We start from the raw sequence: 17638 nt of genomic DNA on the forward strand, positions 1-17638 counted from the left end.
AAGAAGATGGCAATAACTGTCCTCTTGCTGGAAAGAATGAACATATTTCCTTGAACTGCTTCTTTCGGTAACCTTTCAGGAAAAGTTATCAGATACTTTTGCATTACCAGAAACCACTACATTAGCAAACAGCAGAAACAAGATACCTTGGCTCATACTTTGGCAAAAAGATAGTTTTTAATTATGTGACACTCATCACTTAGGCACGTATTTAGGCCACTATTAAAACATAAGACCTAAAGCATTTAATGCATTTAGAGCATGTGGTCAAGAAGGTGAAGCTTGGGAAAAATGCAAAACCTTTCATTAGTTTTTATGTGCCACAAATATGAGAATTAAACACTAAAGATAGCCTTGCCTAACATGGTCGCTGAGTTACAAAACCAACAAGTGGATGTTCATGTCTTACGGGTCTCAACACCATTGGTAACCACCTGATTGTGCTCATGGCAAGAAACTGCAGAGAAATAGATGTAATCATGGGAACACGGCTCATATGTTCATTGTCTAATGAAGCCTATTTAGGAAAACTTGTCCTTCCTAGAGTCAAACCCATCCTGACTGTTATGATGCTGAAAAACCTTTCTAATTAGCAAAGGTCACTTAAGTTTTGTAATTTTTGCTATTTGTTGCTGCTTTGTACTACTTTTTAATGATTTCCTTGCATCACCTGTAATGCTTTTAATGTTTTATGTAAAACACTTTGAATTGTCTTGCTCATGAAATGTGCTATACAAAAAATGGCCTTGCCTTATTTATGAACATTAAGAATTAAAAACCAAAGAGCCAGATGTTGCTGGACTAAGTTTTGTTAACTTGATGGATTGTCTTTTTTCTGTCTTTTTTTGCAAGTATGTCACTAACAAGATGATTAGAATGAGCACCTGAAGATAAATTAGTAAACATTTAATGTCGCTCATCTCTTTAAGCAACAGCATACGTAATATTGTTTTATAGGCTCAGGCCAGAACAGGAGACATCTCCTTTATAAAAAACAACTGTTGTAATAGCATGTTGGACCAACATATCAAATAGAGAAAGGGGGTTTATGTGAAAAGGCAGCAAAAATCGCATTTTACAGGACACTTGGATTTGTGCATATTTATTTATCTATGTACATAAAACACATTTTAACATATTAAATAGTTTGTTGTGGTCCAATTAATGACTTTGGCAGCAAAAATGGTCTCTGAATATTTGTTTTTCATTATATGGTGGGTAGGTTAAATCTTCATGCAGCCAAATGAGTAGAAAAGAATATAAAAGTAGTAACCTACACCTCTTCCTGCAGAACTGGAGCTTCAAATCTGAATATTTTTTTTTGCCACATCTTATTCAGTATGTGTACAAAAGCCTTCGTAGTGCATCCTGTAGGGTTGTTCTAGTCTACCTTGTCAGGATAAATTTTCACCTACAAACTGTACATTTATTACTCTCTATTAGAAGAATGAAAAATGAAAATGAAAAAAATGAAATGTCACATGTTTGAGCTCATGTGACATGCTTTTGTTGAATGAGGTCAAACAAAAAAACACTAAGTACACTTAATTACCTTCCGTGTGTGGGTCATACCTTGCATTTCTCTGTGATGAATTATAAGTTGGTAAACATCTGGGAAATCAAATAAATACTTCACTGAACACAAAGGTGATAAAAAAAAGATGGTAATAACTATCCTCTTGCTGAACAAAATAAAATTTTTTCCTTGAACTGCTTGTTCCTTTGCCCATATACTTTCTTTTAGTTGCATTTCAGGAAAAGTCACCTAATACTTTTGCATAAACAAACAGGGTTGTTCTAGTCTACCTTGTCAGGATAAAATTTCACCTACAAACTGTAAATTTATTACTCTCTATTAGAAGAACGAAAAATGATAATGAAAAAAATGAAATGTCACATGTTTGAGCTCATGTGTCATGCTTTTGTTGAATGAGGTCAAACAAACAAACACTAAGTACACTTAATTACCTTCCGTGTGTGGGTCATACCTTTGCATAAACAGACACCATTACATTGGCAAAGAGCAAAAAGAACATACCTTGGCTCTTACTTTGGAAAAGAGATTGCCTTAATTACATGACGCACACTTAGGCATATATTTAGGTCACTATTAGACTTACAGCATTTAATGCATTTAGAGAGGTGTGGTCAAGAAGGTGAAGCTTGGGAAAAATGCAAAAAGTTTAATTATTTTTTTTGTGGCACAATTTTGAAAATTAAACACTAAAAATAGCCTTGCATAACATGGTCCCTGAGTTACAAAACCAACAAGTGGATGTTCATGTCTTACAAGTCTCAACACACCCATTCATAACTACCTGACTGTGCTCATAGCAAGAAACTGCACAAAATATAATCATGGGAACACGGCTCATATGTTCATTTTCTAATGAAGCCTATTTAGGAAAACTGATCTGTTAGGAGTCAAAATATTGTTTCATATCATGGATTATTATTTTAAAACAAACCTGTTATTAATCATTATTAATATTTATCGTTAATATTTATTCTATTGCATTTTTTTTACTATGATACACCTTTTTTGTGTAATTTATTATCATTTTCTTTTATATCTTATTGCTATTATTTCTTTATTATTTTGTTCTCCCAATAATTAACTACCCATCCTTCATCATTTGCTAACTGAATGAACATTTATATTAATGAGGATGCATGAAATTTTTGGATCAATCTTATGTTTCCTACTTCTTGTCCATTGTTCGAATACTATAGTAATTTTAGATGTTAATAATTATAATGACGATGTCTCATAAAATTAAAAAAAATAAATCAATAAAATCTACATATTAATTTGTTGGGGGTGATTTATTAACTAATCCAAGCAGTTTTTAATGTCCACACTTATCTAAAAAGCAGCTTAAAAAAACCAAAAAACAAAAAGAGAAAAAATTCAAAAAAGAAAATTTAAATAAAAGAATGTCCGGAGACCGATCATGATAGTAATGTGACATATTTTACAAAGACTATGCTGTTTGTAAATCACTGTTTAAAAATACAAAAGTCCAGTTGTAGATATGACAGAAATAATTTACTCACTTAAACCCAGAGAGAAATCGTGGTTAATATTTACTCTGTAACACACACATTAATGAAACCACATTAAAGTGATCTGACAGGTTGCTCGGGTTTTACCTCATGAGAAAGACAAACATATGGAAAGAATAATGGCGTCCTCCAGCTCTTAACCTATTTCCTATATATATAACCCATATCTCCTTCCACAGTTTATCCAACCCATTGCAAATGTTTGTAGTATATTTTTTTGTTACAAAGATACAAATAAAATAGAAACAAATCACAAACCTTTTAAAGCTTTGTTTATCTTTGCTGTTATTCCTTTATCATTTTTCATATGATCTCTAATTATTCATTAGTTATTCATTACTCTGCACAACACAAATGAGTTTTACTTGATCTTTTACTTGACAGCTCGTTCTAGTGGGTCTGGCACTCCATACTCATGGAGTACCCCCCACAGGAGTCCCAAGGGAACACGATCGAACCCCTGCTCACAGTCCATGACGAGCACAGAAGTCCAACAGCAAAACATCACTCGGATTAAGATCAAGGGGGCCATTCCTCCCAATCACGCACCTTCAAGTCTCATTGTCATTGCCCACGTGAGCATTGAAGTCCCCCAGCAGAATGAGGGAGTCCCCAGAAGGAGTGTCCTCCAACACCCCCTTCAAGGAATCCAAAAAGGGTGGGTACTCTGAACTACTGTTAGGTGCATAAGCACAAACAACAGTCAGGACCCATCCCCCCAGTTGAAGACAGAGGGAGGCTACCCTTTAGTCCACCGGGATAAACCCCAACGTACAGGTCAGCAATGAGCATGCCCACACCTGCTCAGTGGGTCTCACCGGGAGCAACTCCAGAATGGAAGAGGGTCCAGCCCCTCTCAAGGACAGTGGTTCCAGAGCCCAAGCCATGCATCGAGATGAGTCCAATTATATCTAGCCGGAACCGGTCAACCTTGCCCAACAGCTTCCTTCCCCACCAGAGAGGTGACGTTCCAGCTTCTGCAGCCGACAACAAAAGATGTTCAGAAAAAAAAGAGAATAAACAGGTGTAGAATGTAAACAGTGCAGTAAGTGAGTGTTTATTCAAGTTCAATAGGATTGTTAGGCTGTGTTCACATGGTTATCAGGTGATACTATCAACAGATAAAGATGAATCATACATTAACAGAGTCAGTATCTTCTACTTTGTGCCATCAAGGCATAGGGGTTCAGGAAATGGAACTAATCACAGGGAAGATAATAATCCTCCTCTGACAAAATCTGCCTGATGTTATGTCCCTATACTAAAGTCAAACAAAGATACTCATGATCAGGTGTTCACACATTAAAAGAAATGTTTTGAGTTTTTCTTTGATCTTTAATCCCCCACAAGATTAAAATGTCCGCCTCCAGGTTTCACAATTAATTTGTGCATCAGTTAACTCACATTTTATTCAAACGTGATATAAAAAGAATTTAATGTAGAAACTATGATTGCAAGTTTCCCTGTCTCTGTTGCTCTGAAGATGCACAATAGCAGGAAACATCAGCCATCATGCTCTGCAGTTGATAAAAAGTTCCTCACTTGAAGAGTACTGTTTTGCCTGGTTTAAATATGTCTACTGATACTGGTGATAAGGATTTCCGTATTCCAGTGCATCCACCAGAGGTCAAGACTATAGACTAGTCTTTCACTTCAGTGACAGCAATCAGTTTTTTTGGCCACAATGTCTCACAGTCAGTAGACACAAGGAAATAACTTTTAGCAGACACCAGCATGAAATCTCCTAAGGGTTGTTGCATGATTTCCATTTCTGGGTGTGGGCATGTCAAACATTTTCTCAGTGGGCAAATATGTTTTCTTGGTTGGCGCATTGTATTTATTGGCCTGAGTGGTTTATAAAACTCAATATATCAGTGCCTCAAATAACAGTGGCCTGGCCACTCAAATTTTTAAACACCTCCCCTTTTAACTGTTGTCCCTGTGCCTGAGTAATTAATTCGTCCACATAGTCAGCATAAAACTTTCTTTCTTTCCTGATCACCCGACCTATAAAACATGTTGACCTGCAGCCCATTAAATATTTTCTTAAATCACCTCAGGCTGAACCAGTCATGTCCTGTTCGGGTACAGAGACCCATTAACCGCTTAAAATCCTTAAATTTTTGCCAAAAATGGGTTGTGGACTTGTTGTGGACCAACTATTTTATTGGACTACTTTTACTGTTCCTTGCTGATGTAACAGGACCGTTTTTGTAGCTTTATTACTGGTATTAGAGTACAGTATGGCTTCAGAGATAAATTGCATTGGCAACTGGTCAGAAATAAGTGTTTACTATAGCAATGAGCCTAGAATGGTATATATTATTTAAATTTCAATAATCTTAGCTTTCCAGTGGTGTATGACATGTGTAGGTACATGGAAGGTAGGCTGAGTAAAATACATATTTATTTGTCACGTCCCACCCACGGGACATCTGGTACCAACAAGTTAAACTAGGGGTGTTCCGATGCCATTTTTTTCTGTTTGATACTGATTCTGATACCTGGGGTTTAGGTATCTTCCGATACCGAGAATAGATACCATACCAGTGTTATTTTATTAAGAGGTCTATAAATTCTATTTCATTCTTCAGATTCACGTGACAGTGACATGGATCTGATTGAGAAGAGATTGATAATTTTTTGCTAATGCTAGTGTGTCCAATAACAATACTTTGGTTTAAATATGAGATTAACCACAAACCACTAGTTTTCTCCTTGTCAGATGAATTATAAACAAGTGCAACAAGAAAGACAGTGCTAGCTCCTGAGAAGCCGATCAGATGATCACCAACAACTGTTTATGGAACAACAGGAGACAGAGGAGGAGTAGAAGCGTAGGAGGAGAAGGCATATTAATACAGAACTGCACAAAACATTTTTTTCTTTTTTTTTCTTTAAAGGTCCCATATTTAGCAAAATTCACTTTCTAAAGTTTTTCTAACAGTCATATGTGTCCTCATAGCCTGTGTATGAGACGCAAAAATGAGAAAATTCTGTCACCTCTCTAACTTGCTTGCTCCACTTTCTAGCAAATGTGTGCTCAAATTAGTGAGTCTGAGATCTTTCCCTTTGTGACATCACAAAGGGAAAAACCACCTCCTTGGGTAGTGGATACTGCCACTGACCTGGCCCCCCCACTAGCTGAGCCTGCCCTCTAAAATCACCAAGCGGGCACCAGCAAAAGCCAGATCCTTTCCCAGAGAGGGGCGTGGACAGGTACCACTCATGGACATTTCAAGGTTCAGACACAGAAACAGCATGTTCTCGGTAGAGCTCACTAGAACCACATTTGTAATGGCTGAAGTTAAGGACCAAGGATTTTTATAAAAAAAAAAAAAAAAAAGAAGGACCAAGGATGAATATGGGGTAATAAACTTTGAAATCAATGTTGTTGGACCTCTGACACTCATTTACATTGTTGAAAAGATATATATATATATATATATATATATATATATATGTATAGCCGCTGGGTAGTTCAGTGAGTAAGTCCTCCGACTTGAGATTGACGAGGTACAACACAAATGCTACGGCAAGGGGGAGCCAGGATGCCAGGTCAGAGAGTTAACAACAACTCCCCATCTAGAGATTGGGTATGAAGCCCCAATAAGCACAATCACACTGCATGAGGCAGCGACTGACCTAAGAGATAAGATCATGGCAAAAATTAACATCAGGCCACCCCGACGCCAATTACAGAGGCTGAGTGAAACACCATCGGAAAGTCTCCTGGAAGATGTGAATGCAGCTTTGAGAACAATTCTTACAATGACCATCACTGAAATCAATGAGCTGATCTACACCTCAGCAGCAGTGATCCTTGAGGTGCTTGGCTATCAACCAAAGAGCAACCATAAAGATACATATCCACCATGGAAGAGGAGGTTGGAGGCTAAAATCAAGGCAGCTCGGAGAGAAGTGAGCCAACTATCAGAGCTCCAGAAAGGTGCAATGAAAAAACAGGTACCCAGGAGGTACAGCCAGATGCCCATACCTGAAGCACTAGAAACAGCTAAAGTGTACTCTCAGTGGCAGGGTAATAACAACGGGGCAGACCCGCTGTGACGGCTGACAGCTCTACAGCCCAAGAGACTGATGAAGAACTGATTAACCAAAGAGCTGCAGCCGGTCAGATTAAGATTGACAGACGGATCCCGCCTCCTCTATGCCGGATTGGCACACAGACGTATTGGTTCCGGGAAGGCCGACCAATCCCCGGGGACATCCTCCTTTAAACCTGCACCTGCGACAGCGGTGCAAAAAAACAGCTGCTGGTAGATAGAAAGGTCGCTTGGGACTGCAGAACCAGGAATACCAATCTGTGCACTGCCTGGATTGATTACAAGAAAGCCTATGACTCAATGCCACACACGGATCATGGAATGCTTGGAGATGTATAACATCAACAGGACTCTAAGAGCCTTCGTTGCAAACTCAATGCCGCAGTGGAAGACCACCCTTGAGGCCAACTGTAAGCCAATTGCACAAGTGTCCATCAAATGTGGCATATACCAAGGACATGCTCTGTCCCCTGTGCTGTTCTGCATAGGTCTGAACCTCCTCAGCCAAATAATCACCAAGACTGGCTATGGATACTGACTCAGGAATGGGTCCACTATCAGTCACCTCCTCTACATGGATGACATCAAGCTGTATGCCAAGAGTGAGCGAGACATTGACTCACTGATCCACACAACCAGGATCTACAGCTTTGACATCTGAATGTCATTCGGACTTAAGAAGTGTGGGTGGATGGTGACAAAGAGAGGGAAGGTAGTCCATACAGAAGGGGTCTCACTCCCAGATGGCAGAATAGCAGACATTGAGGACAGCTACAAGCACCTTGGAATCCCACAAGCAAATGGCAACCTCGAACAGGCCAAAAGAAAAACAGTCACAGCCAAATACCTCCAACGAGTAAGGCAAGTCCTAAGGAGTCAGTTCAATGGCAAGAACAAGGTCTGGGCAATTAACAGCTATGCCCTGCCGGTCATCAGACACCCTGCGGGAATAATAAGCTGGCCAAAGGAAGAGATTCAGACCACAGATGTGAAAACACGAAAGCTCCTGACCATGCATGGAGGGTTCCACCCCAAATCCAGCACCCTGAGACTGTACACTAAGCACAACGAAGGAGGCAGAGGACTAGTGAGTGTCAGAACCACTATCCAGGATGAAACATCCAACATCCTTGAATACTTTAGGAAGATGACCTCAATGGACGAAGTGCTCGGTGAATGTGTCTGCAGTGGAAAACAGATCATGTGGTGAAAAAGCCCCTCCATGGGATGTACCACTGACAGATAACTGAAGTGGCTGATATAGAGAAATCCTACCAATGGCTAGAAAGAGCTGGAATGAAAGACAGCACAGAGGCACTGATCATAGCTGCACAGGAGCAGGCCTTGAGCACCAGTGCAATAGAGGCCCAGATCTACCATACAAGACAAGACCCCAGGTGCAGACTGTGCAAAGAGGCCCCTGAGACAATCCAGCACATAACTGCAGGGCATAAGATGCTGGCAGGGAAAGCTTACAAGGAGTGTCATAACCAAGTGGCTGGTATAGTGTACAGAAACATCTGTGCGGAGTACCGATTGGAAGCCACAAGGTCAGGTGGGAAACACCTCCGAAGGTGGTTGAGAATAACTGAGCTACGATCCTGTGGGACTTCCAGATCCAGACTGACAAAATGGTAATGGCAAACCAGCCGGACATTGTGGTGCTTGACAAACAGCAGAGGAAAGCAGCTGTGGTTGACATCGCAATACCAAGCAATTGCAACACCAGGAAAAAGGACATGAGAAACTGGAGAAATACCAAGGCCTGAAAGAAGAACTTGAGAAGGCCTGGAAAGTGAAGGCAACAGTGGTGCCCGTGACAGTGTTTTATGAGACTTTGATTTCACCATTTCTAGCTTCACTGAAATTACTTCTAAGTGACTTAGCAGAAATTAATACAGCATAAGTCTTCACAAAACATTTGTCATGGAGTTCTCTATGGGCTCAATATTAAGTCATAAAGATTTTACAGTTGTAAATGAATGTTTGCACATAATTTCAGAGTTTGCATCTGTAAATCAAATTTGTTACCCTATAAAAACAATCTGCCTGAAAATGTCTTTGCAAATATGCAAAAAAGGATTTGCATTGTAAAAAAGAAGATTTGAATTTGTGGGGGGAAAACAAGAAAAGTTTTTTTGTGAAAACCCTGTTCACAGATGCAAAGCACAAAACTGCGTGCCGTGCGGTTGCAAATTATGTCCATGTCTTTGCACTTCTATCTCACTGCATGGTTACAAATCAAGCTATCTAATCAGAGAGCAGGCAGCTTCCCGCACCACTGCAGAGTCTTAAAGGGGACTAGAGTTTCAACATGGACAAAGGTGGAAGTATGTGTTACTAATGCAGCAGCGGCTACCCCGAAATCTAACCACAGTTGAAATAGCTGACGCACGGAGGCCAGCTGGAGGAAAGAGTGACCGGGTGATGGTGGTTTGCAGAGAGAAAGACAATCTAAAGCACCTGCTGCTGGAATCTTAGACTGAATAATATCAGTTTATGTTAGAGTGTGGCGTCATTGCATTTATATTGTGTTGTTTGAGTGTCCTGGTCAGAGTTAAATAAAAAGACTGGCGCCTGGTTGCAGCACATGAGTTCTGAGCAACATGTCTCCTGTATGTTTCTTTAAGTTACTACATAAGGTTCACTATGTGTGAGGGATATCTACATCAGCAGAGATGTCAGAAGGGAGCTCCCGAATGGAAAAAAAGAGAAATAAAGAAGAGAGCCAACAGTTTGCCACATTCATTTTGCAGCTCCACACTTAAACTGAATCATATCATATTGTCTGATAATGTTAAAGACGTAATCACATTCATTTTGTCAGAAATTGTCGCACCAAATTTCATTTAATAAACCACTCTGGCCGCACCAACACCCATCTTTCAAATTGATCTATTCCACTTTAGGAGCATACAGTAGAGGGGGAAGAACGGGAAAGCTGTCTGTTCTCTGAGAACATCTGAGAGTAAGAACAACACAAGCAAGAATTCAAACAAGATGGGACGTCATAATTAAGTAGTAATCAGACTGCTGTGAGTCCAGTTGGACCTAGGTGCTGTCATATAGTGCTAGAGACAGTGTTTTTTTTTATTTTTTATTTTTTTTAGTCCTTTGTAGAAATACAAGTTTTGTCTAGCTGGTTTTGACACCAGAGGAGCAGAGTGCGGTAGGACACCATTTTTGGAGCCGCTTAAGTGACATGAGGAAGGAAGACAGAATTTAACGAGGAAGTGTTCTGAGAGGTGTAGTGGGGTCACTGACAGGTCGGCTGTGGAGAGCGTTGCCAGCTTTGCGTATTGGAGGAGTCTGAGCCAGTTTGAGATTGAAAGAGTAGATGAGTGCCAAAAATTCAGTTGTCTGTGGTTTACCAATGTGAATGTTCATGCTTCCCATGACAATTAGTGGTGTGCCATCATCAGGAAATGTCATTGTGGCCACCCACCAAGCATCCAGTACCTCATCCACCTGGACCATCCAGTGTAGCAAAGCTTTCATCAATGAATAAAACTGTTTTAAAACAAGTCCTGTTGTATTTCTGAGCCCACTGCAAATGTCGCTTTTTATTTAATACTGTTGTATAACATCTTTAATTAAGCTCACCTGGGAAACTAATTATCCAACCTGTCCGTGACTGTTATTATTGATCTAAACAGACAGGGGAGACAACTCAAGCAAAATATTCCACAGAAAAAGTAAAACTCAAATGTTTAATTTACTGAAAACATGCAGAATAATTTGGAGCACCAGTACACCCTTTATGCATGTCTTCAACCAAACTGCCATAATTTATATTCAATTTAGTCCTTAAAAACAACTTGTGAAGCCAGGCTTTGCAGTCTCAACCACCTATGACAATTACTTCAGGTCGAAGCATTTATCAGATTCACTATAATCCTACAGCTGCACCGTCAGAGGTGTAGAAAAAGTGAAACTAAGTAATCTTTTTCTGACTTAAACACCGGTCCCTGGCTGTGAGGCAGCCTTCCTGGAATTATCCCAAAGGTGTCAAGGGGTTATTCAGGTTATGATTCCAGTCCAAGAAAGATTACTGAAATCCATATCATGATAAAAAGCTGAAAGTGTGCCTTCACAAGAGACTAGCATGAATACATATGACATTTATATGGGGTATGCCAAGCCTTCATGATCAGAAGAGGTGATCTGCTCTTCTCCTGCTATACTTTGTTTCACCTGTTCATAATTTTCTTGTGGCGATGTTGGTACATCAAATTTGTATGATGTCTGTACAGAGACAGCATCATCTGTGCAAGGAATATTATCGCCAAAGGCTTGAATTTTGGATAAATGATCATTGGTAGTAGATGTAATCTTCTTCTGTTTTGGTTTTTGGATTGCAGAAAGTTCTTCTTTGCTTCTGTGTCTCATTTTGCATCAGTCTGCTTGTGATGCAGATTAGACAAATTTGGCTGTGCAACTTAATATGATCTTATATATCTTCATAATGTATTTATTATTATATATATATATATATATATATATATATATATATATATATATATATATATATATATATATATATATATATTAACATACTCATAAAGAGTTTTTCAAATCTAGGCTGGATTACAGCACACACTCCAGCAGAAGGGAAATTTGCATTTCTACCTAAACTGATATAAAGACAGGAAAATGGTCTGCCTACTCAAGTTAATGGAAAAAGGTCAACACTTTCCATGAAAGCTGTGATGTTTTCCATTTAACTCTATTTAAATTAGCTGCCACTGACACATTGTAATCACTGCTTACCAGTTTACATATTTGACTTGATGCTGTTCGGTGCAGCCAAAGGTGTTGTTAAAGCAGGTAGAACCAGTTCAGGAAACTTTTGCTAAGGTTATTTTTGTTTTTTAGTTTTGTTCATACCAGTAAACTGAAGATAGTGCATGATCGCATAACAGTGCTTTGGAGAGGTGAGTGATCGTTACATTTTAGGTCTGATAACATTGAGAAATATTTTCACACTTCCTTTTTGGGTAGTTTGCCAGGTCAGGAAATTCCTCATGTCTTACCCGTGGGAATGAAGTTTTAATTAGGGATGTTCTGATGCCATTTTTTTCTGTCCGATACTGATTCTGATACCTGGGGTTTAGATATCTGTTGATACCGAGTATGGATCCGATACCAGTGTTATTTTATTAAGCGATCTATAAATTCTATTTCATTCTTCTGCTTTACGTGACAGCGACATGGATCTGATTGACATAAAACTGATAATTTTTTTAAAGGAGAAGGCATATTAGTACAGAATTGCAGGAAATATTCTTTTCTTTTTGTTCCTTTAAATTTTTTAGTGCGAGTGTTGAATCCTCTCACCATGAAAAATATGTGGGATGAGGGAGCATTCATTCTGGTTAAAAAATTACAGCAATTAATTATATAAATTAGTTACTGCTGTTAAATTGTTATTTTTGATAGCCTTAATATTTATTTATATAATTCATGTTTTATTAACATGTGAAACCAATGATTGCCTTATAACTGTTTTTATTACTGAGTAAATAAACTCGGATCAAAAAATTTCTATTACAAACTATCTTGAAATTAGACGTAGGGGGAAAATTTTCCACAAAGAACAGGGGCTGTTAATCCAAGACAATAAATTCTAAGATATTGCCTGTTATTGGCTTTCTTGTGCAAATTCCTCATGTTTTTTTAAAAGCAACCGTTTGTCATTGCTGTGGTTCGTTGCACATTTCCTTTAAGGCAGCAAACTCGTGTTCTTTCACATGATTTCAATCAAAATGCTTTATAAAGTCACTGGTGGTAAATTTGGCAGCATTCATGTCGCCTCTGAAACTTCATCCCTGCATATTAGGCATGTTGCTGTTTTGCTAGCTGGGTTTTTGCTAGCTGGATTTTCTAATGAGTAATGATGCCAAATTACTAACATATCATTAATGCTAAATGTTAGCACAACAGTGATTCACATGCAGCTGCTTCTCCGCCTACCATCTCAAAACAATGGTCACGCAAGACTGGGTAACTTCCTGGTTCTTTGTATGGTTGTGTTGGGCAGGAAACAAGGAATTATTATTCCGTTTCCATGGTATCAGATGGTGTTTAGCAGAAATACTCACTGATAATAATCCCCTTACTTTTGGTAGGATCGGCGGGTATTTCCGATGCCAGTATCGGTATTGGCCCATCCCTAGTTTTAATTGCTATGTCTTATATCTGGTAGTTGTGTAGAAAAATAAAGAGGATAAATGATTCAAAATGAGTGCATCTGTCAAGGAAAAGAAGTCGAGGAGCTGACAGATCCTAGACAAGAGTCACATTATTATAGCAAGCTCTGACATTAATCTACAAGCCATGTTTACAACCTGTGTTATTACTGAAAATAAAGTTCTGTTGTGTTTACGTATGAATAAAACTAATAAGGTTGTAAAGTATTGTCTGTCTAAACAGTGCACATTTTTAGACAACCATACTTTCTCAAGAATTCAAACTTTTTGCTCTACTGCATCCAAACTGTAGTGAAATAACATTGCTTCAGGGTACAATTATGTTGAGGCATATGTAAAACAGGTGCCTAACATTTAGCTTTATTCCAAAGAACCTTATTGTACCCTCTTCATGCACGTTTTCCAGATATTTTGCATCCCAGCGGTGTTAGCACGTCATATTTAAAAGGCATGCCCTCTGCTACACCAGCGGCTTCTTGAAGCTTCATTAAAAATTTTAAAACCCTTAATCCTTTGATCCATTAATGCTGAAAAAATAAGACTGCAGACTGACAGACAAAAAGCCCTTATTAAAGGTACTGAAATATATCTTTTTGGTAGTTTCCTAAATCATGCATGTCTCCACAACAACACTGTGCCAAAAAGATATTTCTCTCACTTAATATAGGGTTCTGGTAACATGAAAAACACACTAGAAATGAAGTGAAAGTTACATTAAAAATTTTGAAATTATGATAAACTATCATAAAGCATTGCAATAAAAAGATAAATCCCATAAATAATTTTAAAATGTAAAACAAAGCTAGGTGAATGAAGATTTTAAATTTTTTAACTCTCTAAAATCAAAGGGCGCTGCTACAGCAAGTCCCAAGAACCAAAAAGGATGAATAAATAAATAGATTGAACTGAGGGAAACACTACAACCAACAAGGAAAAAAGGGGAAAAGCAATGACGATAATTTAGCGCAGGAAAAGCTAAAACCAAGGTGTGTAAATACACTGGGGAATTAACAGGCAACAAGGGAAGCGAATAAGCAAATCAAACCAGGTGAACAGGAAACTAAACAAAAAACCCACAGATCATGACACCGTTGTCAAAAAAGTGAATTCCACCTTTTAAATCAGGGTTTCTAAAGCTTTATGTATGTATGTATGTATGTATGTATGTTTGTATGTATGTATGTACGTATGTATGTTTTCAGCATACTGTAAAACAGATTCAGGCCATCTTTCTCAAAATTTGCTACTTAAACGTGTTAATGTGTTAAGTATCAATGTGTGTTTGTATCCTTGGGGAGGCAAAAGCAATTTTCACTACTACTTTTCATTATTGCATTTTTTTTTATTGTTTTTTTTTTTTATTTTATTATTTTTTTATTTAGTTTGTTTCCAACTTGAGAAGTATTATACAGACAGACTAAAGGAGTGTCTAACAAGTATGCCAGATATGTAAAAGATGTCGTACGTGGGTGGTATTTGAATGTAACTCATTGAGGGAAAATGCTGTAAATGTAATCATCTGTTATCACATTTTATTAGGTAATTACTTGGAAAAACGTCACTTGGCGCAATGCATTGTGGATTCTTTCTAAGCCTTCTGGCAGGCGAGTCACTGCTTCATCTAATTTGCATTGCCCAACAGGGAGAAAAAAATGTCTTTTAAAAAGTACAGTAAGGCCTTTTAACATATTTCTCTCTTCTTTTTTTTGGATCTTTGAGAGCTTAAAGTTAAAGGTATGGATAGAGATCAGGAAAGAGGTTAGAGACAGGCAGCAGGTTCAGGTTAAGGGTGGAAACCTCCCTACCTCCCTAAACACCCCTACCTCCAGTTACACTGGCTAGCTACTCTGGAGGATCCCGAGGCATTCCCAGGTCAGCAGGCCTGATGCCATGAGGGTGTTGTTGGACTGCCCCAAGGTCTCGTCCCAGTTGAACAAAAATCCTATAAAGAAATATAACCAGGAGGAAACTTAATCAGATGCCCAAACCATATGCATTTTCTTAAGGTAATAAGAGTCGATATCTGCCTGTAGGCAGGTTTTAGGTAGTCTTAAATGTTAACCTGAGAAGGAACTAAAAAGCCAGCCAAAATACTTTTTAAAAATTATTGCACAATATAGAAATTCATGGACAAGAGCAGAGAAACTACTGGATAACAATGCAAAACAACTACAAGAAATATTACCTTCTGAGGTGTAGTTTCCCATTAAAACCGTTTTCCTTGTGAAGTCCTTCTCTGTCGGCACAGTTACAGAGGATAAAAAGTTTGACGGTCTTTTACTGAAAAAAATACTCACACAAAAAGGAAAAAAATCAGCCTTTCTGGATTACAAGACTGTAGGTAGAAAATATTAGAAGCCAGCTGATTTAGCCCGTCAGTCATAAAACTCAGATCTTCATCCAAACAATCATACATGCACCACAAAATTAATCAAAATCTAAATATATTTTTGTTATTGACAAGTTTTATCATTATAAACATGCGTCAAAAGGAAATAAAATATTTCATTAAATATTCATTTGTTTCTAACTAGTTTTCTTTTTCATTGAGTGCTTCTCTTACTATTAAAGGGTGTTGTGGAAAATTTAAAGCTCCTGTGTTTTTCCCTTATCACATAGCTCTTAGCACATTAAGAGCCTCAGCTGGGATCAGCAATTGCAACCTCAACAATGTGATAATTAAAAAAGGGCAAAATGGGCAGCCACCTGCCATACCTTCAGAAGCAAAAGAAGAAATGCCAATAACATCAAAGGAGGAATGTCCAACTAAAGCCACTACAGATGAAAGAAGTACTGGATCTGCTGCTACACCTGTGACTACTACCACCCAATCACCTAGTTTGACCACAAGCCAGCACGCTCCTACATCATCAGAGGGGAAAAAAACCTCAGCTGACACTTCTGGATTAACAGCCTTTGACCGCATCTTTGGTACTTCTATGCAGGCTACAAATGAGGTCTCTGATGTCACAAGTCACAACACACCCACCAGCATTTCTCTTTTATCAAAAACTGATCCAACACTAGCCAGCACAACCACGCAAAAATTCCTAGACGGGGCTGAGACAGATATGTCAAGTTTAACTTCCACCATATCTGAGAAGATATCAGAGACAGTCATGGGATTTGATTCAACAGCTGGGATCAAAGTCAGTGCTGTAACTCTGAATTTTGACGGCATTGAAAATCCCTCTTCCACAAGTCAAACATCTGGTGACAATCTAACTCCAGTCACTCAAGTGCCGACTTCAGAGGAAAGTCAGTTGAACAGTTCACTGGAAGCAGTTTCAGGATCAACTACCATGTCAAATGAAAACATGCTTTCTACTCTTATTGTAAAGTCAGCTTCAAATCAAGATGCCACCTTCTCAACAACAGTTTCAACGGCAATATCAGCTACTACCACAACAGAATCTGTCATGTTTAACGGAAAAACAGCATCCATAGAGACAGAGTCCACAAAATTTACAACAACTAAACAATCAGTATCAGATTCTTCATTCGAACAATCCACATCAACTTCTGTATTACACACTCCAGCAACTGCAGCAACAGTGTCACCCAAAGCAACAGCACAAAGTACTGCATCCACCACTGGAGTTACAACTGCAGTGACTGTGACAGCAGCATCCATACCAACAACAGAAATGAAATCATCAGGCCATATCACAGGAATAACTGCAATTACTGGAATAAGAGATTCAGATTATACAATCAAATTAGAAGAAAACACATCTTCAGATACACCAATAACAAGTGCCCCAGGTGGGGAAACAGAGTTCAGTAATACACCAAGAGAAAGCACAACAGGAATACACAACAGATCTTCAACACCACAGTCAGAAACTCCACTAAGTCAAGCCCCGTAACAGCAGAGTCAGTCACTTCATCAGCATCAGAATCAACAGCAGCGCTGTTCACAGTACAAATTGATGATGAAGCACCATCAACATTTCAGACTCCAATGCCAATACAAACACAGCCGGAAAATCACTGACACAGACATTTATTTCAACAGCACAGTCAACAAGAGACAGTACAACAAAAGAAAGCGACAAAATACCAACAGTCACACAGAACACTGCAGTTAAACCTATAGCAGCAACCGCACCAAACATTTCAGCATCTGTTACGCCTACCTCATTATCTACAGCATCCCCATCTGTCTCAGTCACAAAACCACAAACAGACAACAAAGAGACAAGTCCACCTCAATCAACAACTCGGACAAGTTTGACTACTTCTGATATTTTTTTATCTTTACAAAACTTGTCTACTGCATCTACTGCAGTATTACCC

General features: G+C 38.6%; 1 long non-coding RNA gene across 2 annotated transcripts; it reads right to left on the reverse strand.

Moving 5' to 3' along the window:
• Positions 1–3870: 3870 nt before the first annotated feature.
• Positions 3871–16472, reverse strand: LOC121640648. Of its 2 annotated transcripts, XR_006010549.1 has the most exons (4): positions 16055–16472; positions 15525–15575; positions 15163–15281; positions 3871–4043 (listed from the first exon to the last, which is right to left on the reverse strand). It is a non-coding gene; the product is annotated as an uncharacterized LOC121640648 (long non-coding RNA). The 2 variants fall into 2 exon arrangements; XR_006010548.1 differs by having other exon boundaries at positions 15525–16472.
• Positions 16473–17638: the final 1166 nt, after the last annotated feature.

Source organism: Melanotaenia boesemani, chromosome 5 (assembly GCF_017639745.1).
Source record: "Melanotaenia boesemani isolate fMelBoe1 chromosome 5, fMelBoe1.pri, whole genome shotgun sequence".
Taxonomy (NCBI): domain Eukaryota; kingdom Metazoa; phylum Chordata; class Actinopteri; order Atheriniformes; family Melanotaeniidae; genus Melanotaenia; species Melanotaenia boesemani.